Source organism: Delphinus delphis, chromosome 13 (assembly GCF_949987515.2).
Source record: "Delphinus delphis chromosome 13, mDelDel1.2, whole genome shotgun sequence".
Taxonomy (NCBI): domain Eukaryota; kingdom Metazoa; phylum Chordata; class Mammalia; order Artiodactyla; family Delphinidae; genus Delphinus; species Delphinus delphis.
In genome coordinates, this window is record NC_082695.1 from 47,957,441 (window position 1) to 47,979,472 (window position 22,032).

Genomic DNA, 22,032 nt, shown 5'->3' on the forward strand with positions numbered 1-22,032 from the left:
AAATTTTTTTAAACAGACGTCTTTTAATTCAGGGAACCATACTTAATGAGTTAGAAAATGAAAAGAAAAATCACTTTCACCTAGATATTCTTTTTTTTCAGGTACCCACGTTGTACATCACTTATCTTCATTAATCATTCAAACTAGAGGATATAGAACATTTGCAACCCCTGGAACCAGAGAATCTGTTTGTTAACAAAAGTAAACTTGAACTTGAGATTGCTTCACTGTGAGCGCTAGGTTCTAATGTACTAGGTTTTCCAGTCATTCCATGTAAAAAGATAAGCACCTGCTTATAAAATTATTTCTCTCCCACCTAAAATGTAACCTTTTCATTTTTCAACACTTTTGGAACATGTATAGATAATTATGAGATACGATAAGGCACAGCTACTATAAGAAAAAGTATTGGTTCATAAATCGAATTTATTTTGATCACTTCAGATATATCTGCACCTACAAAGAATTATCTCTCAAAAAGATTAGCCTTTGTTTTTCCAAAATTGAAATATGCTAGAACAGCCTTGCTTGAATAAAAAAGCAGGCCTCTGGGGCTTCCCTGGTGGCGCAGTGGTTGAGAGTCCGCCTGCCGATGCAGGGGACACGGGTTTGTGCCCTGGTCTGGGAAGATCCCACATGCCGCGGAGCGGCTGGGCCCGTGAGCCATGGCCACTGAGCCTGCGCATCCGGAGCCTGTGCTCTGCAACGGGAGAGGCCACAACAGTGAGAGGCCCGCGTACCAAAAAAAAAAGCAGGCTTCTGACAGCTTCTAAACCTAACCACAATAAGCCTAGTGTGGGGCTTTATTCATTCTTAAATAACATTTTTTGTCAGCAATAAATATTAAGTGCACAATGAAGCACTTTTGACTAAATATTCTTTTATATCTTAACTATTCTGAATTGTATTTGGGGATTGTGGTAGAGTCAACACTATGTGTTCATTGCATAATTTTCTCTTCTTGGGCACATAGGAAAACTAAATTAGAGTAGTCCTTGACCTTATAAACATTCCATTTGCTCCTGCAGCCCTCTTTTCCTTTCCACAGCAACCTTGGAAGCCATGTGTTCTGCATCTTAGAGCTACAGTGATAGAAACTGGGTCCCTGGGCCATCTCTTAAAAAACACCCACTCAGGAAAACTCCCTTGTCTACATCACTGTGACATCATTAAAAAAGAGGCCTTTGTTTCATTAAATCACTGTGGTTTGTGAATTTTTACATAGCATAGTCTAAGCTGTTCTAATAGAGCGTTGCATTATTAAAACAATTAGCTGATTTAAAATATTGATCAGTAGTTTAAAATCATAATTGTTTAAAAATGAAAAAGAGCAATAATAATGGAAATGGCTGAAATGATGATTCACTGTCTTGAAAACTAGAAGAATCAAGTTGACATAAGTGAACTATAAGTGATTACTCCTTTAACAATGTCATAGTAGAATATGCAAAACAGACCACTTGTATTTTATAAAGTTCTGTGTGTTGAAAGCTAAGAATACTTCCCGTGTAGTAAAGCATTTTCACATTTTTCTTGGAATATCTGAATTACAGACATTCTCAATTATGAACATAATTTAATTGTGATTTTGAATTTAGGAACATAATTTTTCATAGAAACAAGGTCATACTGTATTATTTCACATCTGATCATTTGTATACCACCATCAGTTTTTTTGTTATTAGGTTCATGTACTCCCTATGCTGTAATTTAAGTAACTTACACCAATTCACATTTTAATATATATTTTCTACTAGATATTAAAATAATCACTTAGCTATAAGTATGGTCAGGGATGGTCACAAATTAATCTTGTTGTCACCAGTGATATAAATACCCCTCTTAGGAACCGCTCTTACAGTAAAGGATGATTAGGTTCCCAAGTGACCAAATCACATCCACCTTTCCCCCAAATAACACTATGTTTGTTAAAAATATTATTCTATCAGATAAATCTATTGAAATATTAACTTGTATCTGTTCTCCCCATATGCTCCCTCACCCCCTTCTTCCATTTTAATCTCATAACAAGACTTCGTAGTTCTTTGTTATAAGGTTTTTAGCCTGGAGAAGAGCAGAGGCAGCCTGTAGTGACTTTGATCTTTAGCTCTTGGGGTGTCCTGGAGAGGAAGGTAAGATCAATAAGGTAGATAGAAGTATTCCCCAAGACTTTGTGATAGAGGAGGTCTGTGAGTCCAAGAAGGCTGTGGCAGCAACCAAGAGATGACCAGACCTGGGGGTTGGGGGGATGACTGTTAGGTGCAGTCAGAGAGACTGCATCAGAGGCATGAGGACTTCCAGTTGCACTCAGCTTCCACACTCCTAGGGGGCATCTAGCCAGAAGACCTGTGTAATCAACCAGGCCAATGAAAAGCCTGGGAATCCCAGTGGACCAGAGGACACATGGAAGGAGGTTTCTGGGTGGGATAGTTACATTTCTAGATGCTCTGGTGCATCCAAAGACCCCAGATACTTGGCACAAATGGTTTGATTCCATTTGGGGAGCAGGACAGAGACGATACCAAGACTGAATAATAGTAAATTTCCTGCTAAACTGGTGAGATGGGGCCACCAAGCTGGAATCCAGTTGATTTAGAGGAAAATTTTAAGTGTGATATTCTTTACACAGCGCAGTTTGTAGACTAAGAGCTATGCTTTCTACATCAATAAAAGCATTCTGCCGGTAGAATCTAACCACCTTTTAGCAGAGTTTTTCTAAGGGAACCATAAATTTCACTTCAGGATGGCAGTAATATATTTCTCCAGCCCAGATATTAGTATTAACCCCTCATGTCCTCTCCCCAAACACATGTGCACGCGCGTGCACACACACACACACCCACACACACACACACACACCGATATAGTACTCCTAGGTGTACAAGCCAATAAGGGCTCTTCCTGCTAATTTTATACACTCTAGGCCCCTCGACAACAAAGAATTTCAAATCTATTATCTATTAAGGAACTAAGTGTTGACAACTCAGTTACATTGATTAATATGGTATTAAGATACATAAACTATGACCTTTCCAGAGGTTTATTTATTGCCTTTATAAGAAAGACTCTAATATTATCAACTTTTCTGAGGTTATATTTGAATAATGAAGAAACTACTCAGTGTTTGTTAACATTAGTTTAGAGATTTTAAAGACACTGAGTAAAAGCTGTTTATTCTTCTAATGTAAACTCTTCAAAGGGTTTAAAGATTGGATAATCTGAGAGGAATCCTGAGTTTTCCCACAAGGGATACTTATAAGATTCTACTGAGAATTGTTACCTAGTGCTGATTTTTCTGCTTTTGCTAAAGGATATCCGTGCCTTGGCATGGAGCCTCCAGAGCATATAGCTGATTTGTATTCATCCAGATTCCCTAAATGATCTTCCCCCAAATGCAAGCTACTGAATTAATACAAACCATATGTTGCTAAATAAGAAAGAATTCTTGTTCATATGAGCTACCAAATTAAAATTTAATAAAAATGGAAAAACTAACTCTCCCTTGAATATGACCTCGGCAAAAGGTCATTTTATCCCCCTGGAGGTCCTCAACCACTAAATTGAAAACAGGTAATGTACTGCCTCTACTCACACCCCATCACCCATTATTCACTCAGTGTTCCTCTTCTTACCTTCTTTACCAGAGCCCAGTAAGTCATCTAAAGGGAAGGGAAATATGAGACTAAAACTAATAAGAAAATAAAGAAGAATAGGGTGAAGTTTGACAATGAAGATTTATTTCCCTCTTAACTATAGCTTTAAGCCATTAGTTGAAAAAATTTAATAATATGCTGAGGTTTCCTATTACATGTTTCATTCTAAACAGTAATGCACCTTAACAGATTCCCACTCAGTGACTGGGCAATAATTCAACAAGAGTGATTTCTTTGTATGGAAAGGTATACTTCCTATACTTTTAAAAAAGAAAATCAAAGTGGATGTCACTATGAGGTTGTCATTATGCCACTGGGGGGGGCAAGAAAGTAAGTAATGCTTTCATTAATAATTCTATTTTTGAAAGATTTTAAAATATAAATGTTTGGGTTTTTTAAATTACTGTGATTTAGGAAAGATCTCAATACAAGCAATACTTAGTATATTTTCTAGGAATTATATAGTTTTCACTACTAAATGATTTAAATTGTTAACATTCAGTATAGAAATCAAAATTCATCCAGTGGTATAGCTCTTGAAAAATATTAAGTCACACTGGAAAATTAAGCTCTCCACTAATTTCCTATTCTTAAATTATCAGTTAAGAGGAACAGTTTCTGTTTGCTGCAAGACAAACCAAAGATATAAATAAAAGTAAATAAATAATAGCACCCAGTAAGAAATCTGTGCTCAGAGAAATAACAGAAAAATAGAGTGCAAATATGTAGCCATCTGGAGAATAGGAAAATCAGAAGTAACAAGCAGCATCCGGAATTTATTACAAAGAAATTATGCCAAGAGCTTCTTATTGCATTTTTCTGCAATAAGTGTTCAAATTAGTGGGTAAAAAAATACATTATAATGGTTCTGAAGAACCTAGGGGCAGGACTAGAATAAAGACGCAGACGTAGAGAATGGACTTGAGGACACGGGGAGGGGGAAGGCTAAGCTGGGACGAAGTCAGAGAGTGGCATGGACGTATATACACTACCAAATGTAAAACAGATAGCTAGTGGGAAGCAGCCGCATGGCACAGGGAGATCTGCTCAGTGCTTTGTGACCACCTAGAGCGTGGAGATAGGGAGGGTGGGAGGGAGACATAGAGGAAGGAGATATGGGGATATATGTATATGGATAGCTGATTCACTTTGTTATAAAGCAGAAACTAACACACCATTGTAAAGCAATTATACTCCAATAAAGATGTTAAATAAATAAATAAGAAATACATTATATACTACATATCTGGGCCCTAGTGATATCATTTTGTACATGATCTCATGGCATAATATTTGCTAACTAATCTAAATTATCTTGGCTATAAATGCTATCATAGTGATTGAAAATTTGCCATCATACCACAAACAGCCAGTTGTAATGAATGACACAGTTTCATGGAATTGTCTAGAGCCAGAGGGATGATATTGGGTCATCTTTGACATCAGATCATAGAATGCAAAGAAATTAATAAATCTAAAAGCAGTTGAGATATCAAGCAGATATAAAATAGAGGGTAGAAAAGAGAGGAGACATAATGAAAACTACATAGGTCAAAGAAACCAGCAAAATTTATCACCACCTTCAGGAGGAGTAGACAGTGGGATCCAAAATGGGATCACAAGTATAATTTTGACAAGTCCACTCCCATTTGCTACTTCAAAATCTAGATGTGGGAGGAGGAAGAGAAAAAATAATTTAAAATCTTCTTCCCCACTGTTATCTAAATCAACCCTTCAAAATACCCACAAATATCAACAGTTCCAAAATCAAATTCCATTACCAGTTGGTGTTTTCCTGCTGCACCTTTGAATGAAGAAATTATGTGTTTTATTTCTCTTTGAAGCCACATGTATGGCATATCTTAAGTGTTCAAAAATATTTCTTGAATGAACACTGTGTGAGAGAACATCTCCAGAATTTTAGTTTTAAGTGGTGATTAATGGAGCAAAAGAGAAAACTGCTTTTAATTTATTCCACTTAAGAGTTAATTAAATACAAAATTTTTAAAGAGCAATTTCCTAGAGCTGTGCTGTCCTATACTATAGACACTAGCCATATAAAACTTTAAAATTAAAAATTCCGTTCCTTAACTACACTAGCCACCTTCAAGCACTCAGTAGCCACAGGTAGCTAGTGGCATCTGCATTATCGAACAGTTCTATCATTGAAAAGGCTTTTGAACAACATTGTTCTAGAGCATGTCAGTAGCAGATCATCATTTTCTATACATATTTTCTAAACTCTGTATTCATTTATTGAATATACCTTATATATTAGGCACTGAAGATACAAAAATAAGCAAGACCACTTTTTAACCATTTAGAATCTTTCATAGGAAGATATTAGTGATCTGATAGCCACAGTCCAGTGCCATGCCATGGAGGGTTAATAGGAAGAAAGGCAAAAAAGATGGAGAAGATTACTAAAGATTCATTACTGAAGTAATCAAGGTTAATATTTTTTAAATTAAGGCAGAGGAAGTAGAAATGGGGAGGAGAAGAAAGAACCAAAAGATATCTAAGAGGCATAAATAGCACGATTTGGTGAGAAATTGGATGTGGTAAGTAACAGAGAAGGTGGAGTCTAGAATAACTCCCGAGTTTCTATCATGAGGGAATGAAAGAATGTTATCACCATTATATTAAATTGAGTCTATGTGAGGAAGAACCAGTAGGGTTTAGAGGAGAGATGCCTTTTAATTTTATATATGGGTGGTTTTTAATGGTTATAATGTATGTTTGTCCAAAATCTATGAGAAAGTTTGAGACTGGAACTAGAGGTTTTTTGTTTTTTTTTTTTTTTTGATATTAACATTGTGGAGCTGGTAGTGGATGAGATCACACAACAACAAGAAGGAATGTTGACAATGAAAGCCAAGAAAATTAACACTAAGAACTTTAGAAAAATCGCAGGAAAAACAGAAATGAATGGGATGATAGAAACCAAGAGAAAGGAGTTTCAAGAAGGAGCCAACAACCTAAAGAGCTTTAAGAAGTTATATGAGATAAAAGCTAGAAAAAAATGTCCATGCCAATAGGTCATAAGTGAACTTAACATGAACATATACCTTAAATGACACTAGCAGAATTTCGGTAGCAAGAAACCCAGGAGTGAATGAGTGGGGAAGAAGGAAAGGTGTAATTAGACCATTTTTTCCAGAAATCGAACAGATTTGAGATGGAAAGAGCTATACATGAAATGATATGTAGATGCAAGAGGGGATGTTTACTTATTTGCTCATTTGCTATCTCTATTATGGAAAGGCTTGAGCATTTAGTTTAAAAGTTGCTGTGTCCATAGGCCATGCATATAATGGGTTCATCTTAGCTGGTGTGGATTAATTGAAGATTACCTACAGAGCTACTGACCCTTGGCCAATGCTATGGGATGCATTAACTAAAGATAAAAGATGTTTTGAAACCATGGGCCTGTGAATTGTTGCAGAACAGAATGTATCAGCCTGCCAGCACTGTTTAGTAATAATAATTGGATTTATAATTGTACTTAATTTCAGTAGAGCCTGCAGGAGGGGACTTACAAATTAAAGGCTGGCAACATACCTAGAATATGCCTATTATGAGGAGTTCATTATGAGATCTCCATCATGAACAGATTGGGTTTCCTGGGTGCTTGAGATGTGCACATGTAGTGGTTGCAGACCTATACAGACCAAGAGTAGCTGTGTGACCCAGAGATGGGAGAATAAAGAAATCTATGCCTGAGATCTCTGGACCTTTCCCCATGAATGTCTTCTTCTGTTGTGTCTGTGCTATATCCTTGCCTGTAAAAAAGTTGTTCTGAGAGCATAAACTGAGTAAACTGAGCTCCATAAAGCAGTGGGATACTAAGGGTGATTAACACATAACTAACACTGGCTAACATAATTTCAGTAGCAAAAATCCTCAGTTTTTAAGTCTCTCAAGGAATTTGTCACAAGTGTAATTTTGGGGCTCAACAATTACAATTCCTGAGGCTAGTTTTTTCCTAAAGGAAAAAAATAGAAATATAGTCTCAATTCCACAAAATAAGTTTAAAAGAAAGGAAAATAATTGTCCAGTTAACCATGAACCATCTTACTAACAATCAGTACAGGGATATTTGAATAATTGATTTTCCATGCAAACTATTTGATTAGTTTATTAAGAGAAGCAATCCTTTTTAGGTACTCATACCCTCTTGGTTGTATTCTTTCACTGTATTTTCAACCATTTCTTCACCCCTCCACCTTCACTATGTAATTTTACATGCCCAGGCATCTCATCCATTTCTTTGGTTTGTGATTAAAGCCAAAGTTTTTCCAGCATCCTTGACAGTGGATTGAATCCCTTCAGTTCACACAGAAAAGACTTTTAATTATCTCTGTTCACACAAAGATCCTATAAGTACCTAGGAAAAGAGTCCAGATGGTAATGTACATAGATACAAACTAAGGTGAAATAGAGTGATATAGTGATGAAAGCAGGAGATTATCAGACAGTTTAATAAAGTGCCAAAGAACATAGATTTTAAATCAGTTAGATGTGGGATTAAATTCCAGATGGGCTCCTAGATATGACCTTGAGAAGGGAAGGGTACTTAATGTATTTGAGCATCAGTCTCCTCCACTGGAAAATGGTGAAAACAATAATGCTTCACAGTGTTATTGTGAGGATTAATATAACATATATATGCAAACTGTTTAGTCCATTGACCAGTGTATAATAAGTGCTTAATAAATTGTAATGATTTAAATTCAGTGAATGAGGGTTCATTAACAAATTATGTATTCATGAATATAATACTTAACCTTTCCAAATCTCTCCATATCTCAGTTTTTCCTAATAAGAGAGTAAAATTAAATTTACCTGACTAAATTTTTATGAGCGTGGAGGGACTGAATATACAAATGTATAATGACCAGATCACATATAAAAATAGAATTCCAACTCACAGTCTCTGCACCAAACAGCACAGGAAGCCAAACCACAGCCTCTGTAGTAAATCATCCCAGAACAGTCAGGGCTTTGTCAGTGACATCCAGCTCCCCTATTTTTTGCCTACACTTCTAACTTGGGACCACCAGAGAAAGCCAAATAAGCCCCTAAAACCAATCCCATAGGATGCCCCACTTCTAGTTAGCCTGCCTCCAGTTTCCCCATGTCAACAGCCTCCAGTCAGAGCATACCTGAAACCTTTATTTTTTCCACTGTAAAACTTTCCCACTCCCCTGTCTGCCTTTGAGTCTCTGCCCTAAGCAATGATGGTGTCTGACTCCCTTGCTATAGCAAGCTCTAAATAAAAAGCTATCTCTGTTTCTTTTCATTTGGGTGGTCTTTTTTCCATAACATTATAACTGAGGTTAACCTCAGTTCAATGCCAATTTTAAAATGCCATATATATTTCATTAGTGTTATTATTGTGCCGAAAACAGACATCATGATCATTACGGCTCATCCATGCAACCATCTCTACTTGTGGACGTACTACTTTTCCACCAGGTACATAATACAAATGTTTATGATCAATCCAATTTTCTCCCTACATCATTAGCACAACACACATTCAACTACTTTGAGTATTTCAGGTGCTTAATCTCTCTGCTTTTCCTTTCTGATCATACCTCCCACCTTTTCTGTTTTGTCTGGACTCTGGTGTCTAGCATTTTAGCAATTCTCTAATGTTGCATTTTAGCAACATTCTCATATGCGTAGATAAGTCTGGGTAGACAAATATTGTTTGCTTTTTTCCCCAGAAAGGGGGCTCCTTTCTTTTGAGATACTGTTTTCCCACGCCATCCACATGGTTTGATAGATTGCTATCAATCCTAGTGGCCCCATCCCCAACATGACTGCTCTAGGGATAGGCACGTTGAACCAGTTGGGGTAGGGGAGAGTTGTGCTAGGGCATTTCTAGATTTTTCTTGTTAGGTACAAGACTGAGAATTTGTTAGTCCAGAGCTCACAAATTTCCAATTTGTGAGATTTGCAGAGCTCTTGGAAGTCATGGTTCTAGCCTGGTGGAATAAGCCAGTGTGAGAATGAAGTCCGTATTTAAAAAGAAAAAGGAAAAAGAGTGTATGCATAGTATCATTCACTTCTCTAGGGAATAGAGAAGGAAGAACAAACTCTGAGGATGTAGTTACAGGTTAGTTAAGTCTGAGATTATGCTGAATCTTGGACAAAAGCAGGGGAGAGAAGGCAGGGTCGTGGATAAGAGCTATGGCAGTTACTACCATGATGGGACTTCACCGAGGGAGAAGGGGCAGATTAACTTCAAACTCATATTTTCAATAATTCTGAAAACTAGCCAGATATTGTTAATAAGGCTTCAGAATACAACAGTAAAATGAGAAGTATTATATATTCGAGATAAAAATGCACTAGTCTCACATGCAAATGTCTAGGTAATAGTTCAACATAAACAGCTGAAAATCCTTCAGATTGTTTGATATGTCTGGCAATTAGCCATCCATTTGTCTCTGAGCTCCTAACTTTGGTAAATTTGCTATTGCCATGGTAGGACCAAGAAAAATTGTTGGGGTGGGGGGGAATATCTCAAGAATGCTACATTTGGGTCAGGATGCCCAGACGGATCACACAGTAGTAAGTAGGCCTGCGAAGCTACCAAGTCAACTCACATTTATTGAACAACCAATGAACGTCAAGAAAGAAACAATAGAAAATGCTTTGAATTGGGAGTCAGGAGACCCTTAGTGTTCCCGGTCTGAAGCTTGCAAATTCTTGACCTTCGTTAAGTCATGTAACAGCCTGAGCCTCATTTTCCTTATCTGCAGAAGGGAGGTGTTGTGGACCATCTCATTTGGGGTGTTGCAGAGCAAATAAAGAAATACAAAATCCCCAGCCTCTTCCCTAAGAAGACGTGCAATATTCGGGCCGACACTTGTAAGATGAAATATCAAAAGAAGACATATAAATAACAATTCAAAATAATAATACTCGGCCCCCACAAGGAGGTCTTATAAGCAAAATAAAAGGTAGAAATAATTATTTTAAAAGAATAAGACCCTAGGGATGCAGTTTTAGACAACGTGACGTGAAATACAACTGGGCGGCCGGTGGAGGGAGACCTTCCGTCCCTTCCCTAGGCCCTGGGGATTTTTCTCATACTCTCTGAGTGACAGCTTCGCCTCAGCCTCCAGAAAGGAACTGATAACTAAGGGACTGACCAAATGGGATATTAACCCAGGCGGAAGCGGCCCAGGGTACTCGGGTCTCTATGCCGCCCATGGGAGCCGTGCAAACGGCTGGAGTGGTGGGCGCCCCAGACTCACCGGCTCCGCCTGCCCACCCCGCCGGCTCCGCGGCGCCGGCGGCCGAGGCCCTCAGTTCGGTTACTCGGTGTCCAGGCAACCGCGGCGGCAGCCGCCTGGGACCCCGGGCTCTTGCTCCCCGGGCCTCTCGGGCGGGTCCTGTGCCTGCCCCGCGTTTCCGCTGCAGACCGGTGCTGCTGGGGCTCTGAGCGCGCTAGGCCTTCTCGGTGCCGCCACCTCCCCGCTCTTTTTTATTTCCTTTCTAACCAGTTTAACCCCGCCAAACTCCTTTCCCTCCTTACTGAAGAGGGAGGGGTGGGGACGAGTGAACTGCAGTAGTCATGATTAGAATCGGGATCAGACTTCTTTAATGTGAAGACAGTAGGACTTTTTTCTACACTCACAAATGGGAGGTTTCTGATATGCTACCCTCATTATCACCTCTTAAGAGGAATTCAAGGACTACAGGTGATAAGCTCCGCTTGGTTTGATTGTCCGTTCTAAGGTGACTTTGGTATTGAGAAATCTGAACAAGCTATGGGAAAGAATAGGAAAACTTCGCGTCTGTAGGTTGAGGTGGGGAAAATGATGAATTCAAGCCGTCTAACGGTTTACTTCTAATAAAAACAAATTTTTGAAGCGTGGTTCATCTCACGAAATATCAGGTGCCACAAAATACATACCAAAACTTTGTTTCCACCTCAATGAATGTATACTATGACCTGAAATAGAAGCGTCTTCCAAGAAAGAGTCTTGTGCATTAATTACAGTATGCTTACCTTCAGTATTTCTGGGATGAAATCAAACACTAAATGATAAACCGAAGATGGTTAAAAACTTAGGATTAGGATAAAGATTAGTATCCTCATGCAGACAAATCATATTTCCAGGCAACACTGTATACAGGCAAAGGCCTGCCAAGGTTAAGGAAGCAAAATATACTATCTTAAGACACAATTCAATTAGTAATCGTTTTTAATGGAGGGACGTCCACAGGGCCAAACCTGGAATAAGATCATTCCAGCCAAAGATGTAAAAGAGGAAAAGCAATAAGAAGCAACCTGGAGAGAGGTCTTAATCTTAAATTCATATATGCAGAAGCAGAGCTTTTTTTGTAATTAAAAATTAGACTCCAGAATGCACTCTCCAGTTTCCCATCTCCCTCCATTAATTATTTAAATTTGACATGTTAGCAATACAATGTTAAATTTAAACCAGATGAATCATTTGCATACCAGTAAATGTATATTCATGAGGGTTCAAATCATCTAAGTGAGTATATTAAAACAAAGCAATACCTAGATTTTTCTCGCAAAACAAAACTTTACCTACTAGAAACTTCATTCTTGAAATTTTTCTCTTAATTAGAACTCAGTGATTGTTAATTGCTATACATGCACGTATTGTGGTAGGCAGAATTCTAAAGTGAACCCCCAAGGACCCTAACTCCCTGGTATACATGCCTTGCATATCCTCCGGACTATTAATAGGATGGATTTTATTCTGGTGATTAGCTTGTTACATGATACAATTGGCTTTAAAAAGGGAAATTATCCAGGGTGAGTTGGACTTAATTGGGTGAACCATTAAAAGGGATTGGCCTCTTCCTGGAGTCAGAGATTTGAAGCTTCAGAGAAGCATCTGACACAAGGGATATTCTTCATTGTCAGCTTTGAAGATTTAGAAGCCATGTAGCAAGAAATTCAGGCAGCCTCTGGGAGTTGAGAGTGGCTCCAGCTGACAACCAGCAAGGAAACTGAGGACCTCAGTCCTGCAATCTTCAAGGAACTGAATTTTACCAACAATCTGAATGGGCTTAGAAGAGGACACTCTGCTCCAAATGAAAATACATCCTGCCAACACCTTGATTTTGGCCTTGTGAACCCCGAGCAGACAGCCCAGTCAATGTCACCTGGATTTCTGACCTACAGAACTGTGAGCTAATAAATGGATGTTGTTTTAAGCTGCTACATTTGTGGCAATTTGTTATGTAGCAATAGAAAACTAATATACCTTTTAACTTAAAATAAACAAAAGTAGCAATTTTTTAATAAAGATACAGGGGTATCTCAGGAAACTCAGGGCAGGATTGTAGGTGAAACTCAAATAGACCAGACTTAGACACTGCAAAATGAAATCAATACTAGATCTATTGTCATAAAGAACACAGTGGATAAGGTCATCTTATTAGCAAATAGAGAAACAGATTTCCTACAAAAATAGAACAGAAATAGCTGATTTTTCTGTAGCAACAATTAAAGTGAAAGGATAGAATGAAATATTAACCGTACCTAGAGAAAATAATGATCAAATAAAAATACATTCCCTGCAAAACTATCATTCAAGAATGAGAACAACAACAACAACAAAAAAAAAACCCATATTTTGAAGGAACAAAAACAAAAACAAAAACCATTGGCAGAGCTATACTGAACTATGTACTTTAGTAAGAATGAAAATAGTAAAGCTATTAGAAAGATGTGTGGTTAAATCTAAACAACCTGCCTATATGAAAACAGTCAACCATCCACCTGTCTTCTAGTTGTTCTTGTCTTTCTCTTCTTAATTATCTCCTGTCCAATTTGTCCTTAAGACATGCATGCAACTGTTTTAATATATCTCCTGACAGTGCTAGACTATTTCGAGAATTAGATTTAACAACAGAGTGCTCTGGGCCTCTCCTTTCTTACTTACTGGAATTACTTAGAGCCACTTTTAGATTAACTAAATACATACCACACCTGCCATAGAAAATTGGCTGAATACTCCTATTTATTAATAATAATGTTTTATTAAGATGGACCAGAAGGATCCTCAGTAGACAGCTGGAATTGGCATATAATTATATCTGAAAGAGTGGCTTGATATAAATTTTTCTAAATTAAAAATTATAGTCTTTGGTAGACATTCTCCAAATTTCAGTTTTCTTACATCAAATTATAATACTTCTTATAGCAACTTAGCTTATTTTTACGTTGCAACTCACACTAATGTACAAGGAGAAAATAAGACGTTCAAAAAGAGCATTACTGATGTTTTTCCTTAATGGTATATGATTCAAAATATTTCACGATCAGAACCATTTTGCTCTATCATCAATGCTATGGAATTCAGAGACAATCTTATACCTATTCATGTGCTAAAGATTACCATTTATGCTTTCTAAATTAAATTTTCAATGATCCTAAATACTATACATTCTTACAGATATCTCTGTTGCCACCTTCTGTAAGTTGCAGTCATTTCTCCAAGCAAGTGCCACTGAGTTTTCATCATAAGATTACATCCATCTCATCTGCTTTTCATAAAGCATATGGATCTGCTTTCAATCCATATGCCTTATAAAATACCTACAATCCAGTACTTCATCAGAGTACATAACCTTAAATTCTCTCTGGGCAGTTTTATCAAAAGCTTGCCTAAAAGGACACTATATGCAGAATATTTGGTGTTTTAAAGATGTAAAGTTGTATGCCTTTTCTATATGCTTAAAGCTCTTTTCCTGAATCACATGCAATCAACATCAAAATACCTATTTGAACATTATTAGCTTCCCACATAATGGGATCATTTTTACTGTTACATTTCTCTTTCAACTTTTATCGAAGGAACCTCTGATTAAAAAGACAAATGAGAGCTTCCCTGGTGGCACAGTGGTTGAGAGTCCACCTGCCGATGCAGGGGACACGGGTTCGTGCCCCGGTCCGGGAAGATCCCACATGCCGCGGAGCGGCTGGGCCCGTGAGCCATGGCCGCTGAGCCTGCGCGTCCGGAGCCTGTGCTCCGCAACTGGAGAGGCCACAACAGTGAGAGGCCCGAGTACCGCAAAAAAAAAAAAAAAAAAAAAAAAAAGACAAATGAAATGTACCACTACATTAATGGTGGATGATAATGTCCTTCATATCACTCAATGGACCCGTACAAAATTCTGTGTAAGAAATTGGGGTGTGTGTGTGTGTGTGTGTGTGTGTGTGTGTGTGTGAAGGGGAGGGAGGGAAAGAGAGAAGTTGAGGAGATTGAGTATTAGGTGAGATCAAACAGGCAGTTAACGCAAGAAATCAGTGTAAACCATGTATAAATTATGAGATTTATATAGATATCTGAGTTTATCCTTTTATCTTGTCTCCCAGACACTAAGCTTAATTTTAGCAACCATGTTAGCCCTTTTGTGTTTATTTTCTATTGCAATTAACATTGCATTTGTTTTCATTATATATTTTTGTTGTATAGGACCTTACATTTGTTGTGAGAAAAAGTGATTTATATAAACATAAATCAAAAGTGTTTATGAAGAGTAATGCTCAATAAAGATATAACCTGTGAAATTCCTATCATTCAATAACCTATAAATATTAATTTCTGCATTATTGGAGGAAAATAAGTTGCTATTTTCTAAGACAGTCATGATGTCATCTGGTCCATAACACTGTCATAGCACATTTAGGTATTGCCTATAAGACAGCATTGACTAAAGCAGAAACTAGTGCCTTAGAATTAATCTTGATAGTGAAAAGTAGAAGACTTGCAGTTTGCTAAAGACATAGTACTCACATCTCCAACCTAAGCAGTTTAGTGAGGAATTATTCTGGTGGTTTTGGCGTATTACCTATGCCAGAATCCCTATCTCAAGTACCTGTGCAAAGCAGTCCTTTTAGTAGCAGGCACCATCTTAAATTTGATCATCTTTCCCTCTTTTGATTTTTCCTTTCCTCTTTCAAGGGGTAGAGTCCTAATCTTCTGGTGGGAAACTTTGTTCCTTCATCAAAGCAAGTCACTTAAAAATATAGGTGAATTGGATAAATAAATACATACATACATATATACATAACACGAGCAGGTCTCATGAAGTACCTTTCACTAAAAACACTTGTGAAAGAGAAAGAAAAGAATCTCTCATCTTTGCTCAAGCCTCTGTATCTATGATCAATGAGAAGGATCATTTATCATTTCTAAGTTTACTCATTTGTGTTTTGCTTTTCCTGAGAAAGTTCTGAATAATAAATTGTAATATTTATGCTATCATTTATTTATTGAACACTGGCACATGCCAGCCTGTGCACTTTCCTATACTCATATCTACCTCTTGGATAGATATCATCCTCCCCCTTTTTTTAAATGAAATTGTCATTTGGAATAAGTTAAATGACTGGCCCAGAGACCAGTCATTAGTAGAGTAATATTACTGGCCCAGTGATTAGTAGAGTAATAGTCACACAAAATTGTGACTAAAATCTGTGCTCTTCACAACACACTACTCACAGAGCCTGTTTTACAGGAAAATATAAAAGCTCATCCCCAAATAGGTGTTTAATTATTTTTACTCTTCTTATTTCCTGTGAAACATGAACCAGACAATATGGTCATGATAATCAAGAGAGACATGAGGATGAGAGTCAGAAAGAAAAGAACCTGTTTTCTTTAGTTGGGATCCTGTCAGGAAATAGATGGAACACTCAAGTAAGGACACAGAGAAAAACTTAATAAAGGCACTATTTACACAGTGCGCTACCCAGGAAGCAATATAGAATTAGTTGAAAGCAGTCTTAGATTAGTTGTAAATGTATACTGCAAACTCTATGGAAATCCCTAAAAAGATTCTTTAAGAAGTATATTTGATATCATAAAAAGGAGAGTGGAATAAGACAAAATGCCCAATTAAAACCTCCCAAAAGGCAGAAACAAAGGGGAAGATTAAAAAAAAAGAAACAAATTCAACAAATTGAAAACTGATGCTACCTAACTTCAAGACTACTATAAAACTGCAGTAATCAAGCAGTGTGGTTTTAGTGGAAGAATATACAAACCAATCAACAGAACAAAATAGAAAGCCCAGACATAGACCCAAACAAAGTCAATTAATCTTTTGCAAACGAGCAAAGGCAATTCAATGGAGAAAGATAGTCTTTTCAACAAATGGTTCTGGAACTACTAGATATCCACAAGCCAAAAATATATATATATATCTCTACAGCAATCTTAGACCCTTCACAAAAAAATTAGGTCAAATTGATCATAAACCTAAATGTAAAATGCAAACCTTTAAAACTTCTAGAAAGTAACACAGGAGAAAATCTAAGTAACTTTGGGTTTGGTGATGACTTTTTAGATACAACACCAAAAAAGCACAATCCATGAAAGAAAAAATTGATAAATTGGACTTGATTAAAATTAAAACTATCTGCTCTTTGAAAGATGCTGTTAAGAGAATGAAAAGTCAAGCCATAGACTGGGGGAAAATATTTTCAAAACATATATCTTATAAAGGGCTTGTATCCAGAATATGTTTTAAAACTCTCAAAAGTCAACAACAAGCAGCTTTCTTTTTTTATGGCCCAAACTGAACAGACACCTTATGATTCAGGTCTGATATTTGTGAAAATAGGGTGGTAGGATGAGGCCCAGGCTATAGTGCAATCCTAAGAATGTCTCACTCAAGCCAAGGGGGAGCTCCAGGGCAACACCTGTCCATTATAGGAGTCCTGTGTTGGGCAGCAATGGCCTGGTTCTGGTATCGCTGCCATGGTACCACTGTTGTACTCAGTCATTGACTGGATCCTGGGGAGAGCATGGCCTCAGTGTGAATGCTATGAGGCGTCCCAAAGTTGCATCAGCAAGAGGCTGCCAGCTAATTACATTAACTACATTATATCCTTTTTCACAGGGACATCTGAGCTGGGCATTTCCATGGCTTTCAAAGCAATTTTGAGTAATTACTTGGTGTTCTAGTTCAGATGTACACCCCCAAAGAAGTCCATTTAACAATCCAGGAACAGTTACTCCAATAGGTAATAATTTTCAGCAAAGTAGATCATGAATTTTGACAAAATGCAATATGAGCTCTAGTGCAGCTTCCCAGAGGCTCTGTAAAACATCTCAACTTGTGACAAACTCCCTGAATACTATTGCATTTACCAAGACAAAAGGCAAGAAGCAGGATATTTTACACCCTGAAGGTGCTGCACAGCTTTACAACTCCAGGTGCAATTGGAAACTGACAGCATTAGGGTTACTGGTAAACAGGTCAAAGCAGCACACACAAAATTAGTATATGTTGCCTTCAATATCCAAAGAGGTCCACCAAGTGTTTTGCTTCTTTGATTAGTGATAAGAGGTGCCACCATTTGTATCTCTCTGTAGAAAGTATCTTGACATGCTTAAGACCACCAGACCCTAAGAAGCTTCATACTTGTGGCAAAACCCTGAGTATTTCCAAGATATCTTCCATTCTCTGGAATTCATGTGTTTTACTAAGGCATCTAGCGAAAGTTCATTTTCTTAATCACCAGTAAAATTAGCCTTATTTCATTTACACAAGGAAGTTGTATTATATGCTCTGAAATTCTCAAACGATAAAGGGTCCTCCAGACTACATTAGGAGAGGGAGGTGAAGATTTGTCATATTGTTATGGCAGGAAGTGGAGGCATATTACTGTCTTCCAAATGAATCTAACTTGTTTCTGATTGTATCTGCTGATAGGAACCAAAAAAGGGGGCATTTGCTAAGCCTATAATTGTATAGCATGGACCAAGGGATCTGTTGATTTGCTGCATTAAAATAACACATCTGGAACCACAGTAGCAAATCACCAACTGAATTTTCAGCAATTCTACAATCATTCTCAAGACCCAAGTGACTTTTGCACCAAATGGGGAGGTAAAATGAGGATATGTTAGGAATCAGTATCTTGGTTTCTTCAAGTCTTCAATCAAAGAACTACTTTGTGAAATTCCTCTGGACATGTGGCATTATTACTTTTGGTTTATTTTCTTGCTGAGAGATAGGATTAGGTAAAGGGGCTTCCACTTGTCTTTTACACCATAATAACTACAACTTCATGGGCCACAGTATCACTGCTGAGATTGTACTAAATGCTAAATATATCCCACTTGCACTATACATTTTTGGATTAGGGTAATAACCACATGATTGGTATATGGTCACAATGAAACTGGTGGAAGGAGAAAGGAGGACAAGTTCCATGTATCACCTAGGATTTCTGTAGTCCTCACTCTGACTGTTATACTTTATGGCATTTTGGGTCTCCAGAGATAAGCATCATTTCAGAAGCAGGGCCTAGTAATGTACAGAAGTTCTGGGTAGATTCCTTAACCCAGTGCATGTGGTAATGACCGTTGGTCCTTGTGTGCAAGGTTTAGAGAAAGTGTCAGTCTGTACTAGCAATTGCTCAGTTAAGGTATTTTATTTCTGGGAACTGGCTGAGGTCTGAAAGTAAGTAAGAGTATATGAATCCCTTAAGAGACATGATTTTGGTTTTTGCCCAATAGATCTAGAAACTTTCTGCCTATATGTGTAAAAAAGCACCTTATAGGCTGCCCAACTATTTTATTCCTAGAGACCACCAAAACAACAGGACTACAACACAGTTTCCTATGGGACACTTCATCTGATTGTCACTCTACCTGTGCTGTTCATTATGGTCATTGTTTTCACCTTTTATCTGACAGGAAAGTGCTATAAGCAAAGGAATGACTGACATGAAGGGAGGTTTGTGGAGACTGAGGATTCACCTGTGTCTGTCCAATGTTTTCCTTTTTACTGCTCAGTTAATCCTTTCTCCATCAATGCCCTTGGGTTAGCATAAGAGCCCTGAAAGTGTCCTGCTCTTAACTGGTGCTGGATCTCTGCCTTCATTAGAGTCAAGCCATGGGCTTGATCCTTAGCCGTATTTTCTCTGAGACTTCAGGAGATGAGGAGTTCCTTGAAAGCTAGCATAGAAGCTTTCTGATTTTCCACTCATGTTCTGAATTAGCATTCAAGGCCCTCAGTTTGTCGTTTCTCTGTATATGCTATACAGGATCATATGAAAAGTCAAGTGATCACCTAGCCTTTATAATCATTACTGTTTCCACAGGACTAGTTAACAAATCCACTTTATCTCCCAGCACCTTACTTTCCACATAGACTTCATCTTATGCTACCACTAGTAACAATTTGAATATCGATAATGCCATCACATGACACATATTACTGTTACATTTCTCTCTAGTGAGCAGTGTTCACTAGTGCTCCTTAGCTAGGTGAGAAGACCAATTTCAGAAGTTCAATTTGAAGTTCTGTTTTCTGGGACCACAGTCACTTCTGCTATCAAATCCAGTTGATCCTTGAACAACTCAGAAGTCAGGGGTGCCAAGCTTGGCAAAGTCAAAAATCCACTATAACTTCACAGTAGGCCCCGGTATCCATGGTCCCTGAATGCAGATTCAACCACCCTCAAATCAGATTGTGTAGTACTGTAGTGCCCTATATATTGAATAAAACCCATGGTGTTCAAAGGTCAACCCTACTGTAACAAAGTATGATCAGCAAAAAGAAGGCATTCTAAAATGGTAATGTGGAGAGCTAAATAAAGGGACAATTCACAACATGTAAGTAGGTTTAAGGGAAACCAAATTATTAGTGAAAATTCCTGGGAATAACAAAAAGGGGAGCTGTTACCACCACAGCCTGATGATGTACTGGGAAACAGAGGTTAGCAGAATGAAGAAAAATGAGATATAATCCTAGAAGAGGATGTCTGACAAGAGTTCTGACCTTCAGCAACCTGGTAGGAGTGAAATGGGAGAATGATTACCCTAGTAGTACTCTCTTCTTACCCCTCCAGTCTCTCACTGGTGTCCCCATTAAGAGATAGAACCTAGAGAGCAAGGGTTCCCATGGACTTAATCCAAATAATTCAGCCTTCTAGTGCACAGAGTGGTAAATGGTACAGAAATGGATCCAAAGGAGCAAATAAGAAGTATCCAGCAGAGTTTTAAATGCTCTTATGTTATCTAAGAAGGCACCCTGAACCCACATGACTCAATGTGGACCTAACCTCATGGTAACAGATAATAGGAAATAGCAGAAATTCCAGATATTTTGGGTAAGGATCTAAAGCAGAAGGATACATGAGCCTCACTTTCTGGTTAAAGATGCCAAGCCTCAGAGAGAAGTCTCTAAAACCAGCATGGTTTAATGACAGTAAGTTGAAATTGTGACCGAGAAATGCCACACGGAGATAATCTGAGAAAGTCCCTTAACCTGCACTTGCTCAAGTCTCCTATAGCCATAGAAGAGGGAGAAAGCATAAATGAAATTTTCCTAACTCACCATCCTCCTCGAGAGGATTGTGGAAAGTCTGAGATAGCTGGAGGAATTGAAAAAGCCCTCCAAATAGTCATGAGAGTCCACAGCCAACCAATAAAAGGTACAGCGGGACCTTAAACATGGCTTCAGATGCCAGTGAGACAAAATGCTCACAGTCAGAGACCTTAGAATAAGCCCTGTCTCAGTTTGGCAGCATAGGACAGCGGATCTGCCACACCCATCATCGACAGTGGGACGAACCATCATGGGAAGAAGTTTTGGATGTCTCTGATTTGACTGACTACAATTGAAATGAAAAATAATGAGATGTCAGAGCTTACCTGAATCTGATTAGAGTCAATTATCAGCCATCAGTCAGAATACATGTTCAAAACACAGAGGTTGTTCAATAAACAAGTAAAAAGTTACATTTGCCCCTTGAATATCTGACTTGAGAAATCCTACCCCAAAACCTGTAAACACACACTTATATATAGTATCTTCACATAATGTGCTGCACTAAGGGCAATTTGAGCAAAAGTTTAGATTAGAGGGAACAGAAATAATTTTCAATATCCATATTCTGTTCTGATTACCAACAGGCATTTCAATGTATAATTTCAAAAAAATATTTTACCCAGATGGCACACTGGGTTAATCAACACCATTCAGCTTAAGCTATGTAAATTTTCTCTTCAACACATATTTCTATAACTCAATATCATCAGGAAGTTATGTTTTTAAAGCAGCGATACATTTGCAGTTATTTTCTCTTACTTGAATGTGAGATTAATTCTAATTGAGTGTACTTAAAATTTATAAATTTTACAAAAGGAATAGTACAGTTATTAGCCTTAATGAAGCCCCTGTGGTGTGTCAGCCCAACCAGTGACTATTTACCACATGTCTTATTTGGTCTTCAAATTCTTCCTCTGCCACAACATGCTATTGCTAAACTAATTATAATCTAGAATTCCCATTAAGTTTATGTGCATGTGTTGCCTTGCAGTCTTCAAAATTTAATCATGACTTCTGAAACAAA